This window comes from Papaver somniferum, unplaced genomic scaffold (assembly GCF_003573695.1).
Source record: "Papaver somniferum cultivar HN1 unplaced genomic scaffold, ASM357369v1 unplaced-scaffold_10, whole genome shotgun sequence".
Classification (NCBI taxonomy): Eukaryota; Viridiplantae; Streptophyta; class Magnoliopsida; order Ranunculales; family Papaveraceae; genus Papaver; species Papaver somniferum.
In genome coordinates, this window is record NW_020618825.1 from 850,151 (window position 1) to 850,423 (window position 273).

Consider the following 273-nt stretch of genomic DNA (forward strand, 5'->3'; position numbering starts at 1 on the left):
ATTTTAATAGTTTTTATTAAAATACTACCAAAACGAGGTTGTTAATCCAAAATAATTGCACGAAAGGATTCTCCTCGCCATAACGTTTCCAACGAACTATCATTTGCCCGAATCGGACTTGCCACGAAGAATTAATAGTCGAATGGGGAGTCTGGACCAATACATTTGAGACGTGTTAAGTAGTAAACTTGGTAAAATACCTTCAGCAATCGATCATACCAGCACTAATGCACCAGTACCAATCAGAACTCTGCAGTTAAGCGTGATTGGGCG

At 39.2% G+C, this 273-nt stretch overlaps 1 pseudogene; it reads left to right on the top strand.

Annotated features, from left to right (window-relative positions):
* Nucleotides 1-205: 205 nt before the first annotated feature.
* The window catches only part of LOC113327373, a 156-nt pseudogene continuing 88 nt past the window's right edge, over nucleotides 206-273 (top strand).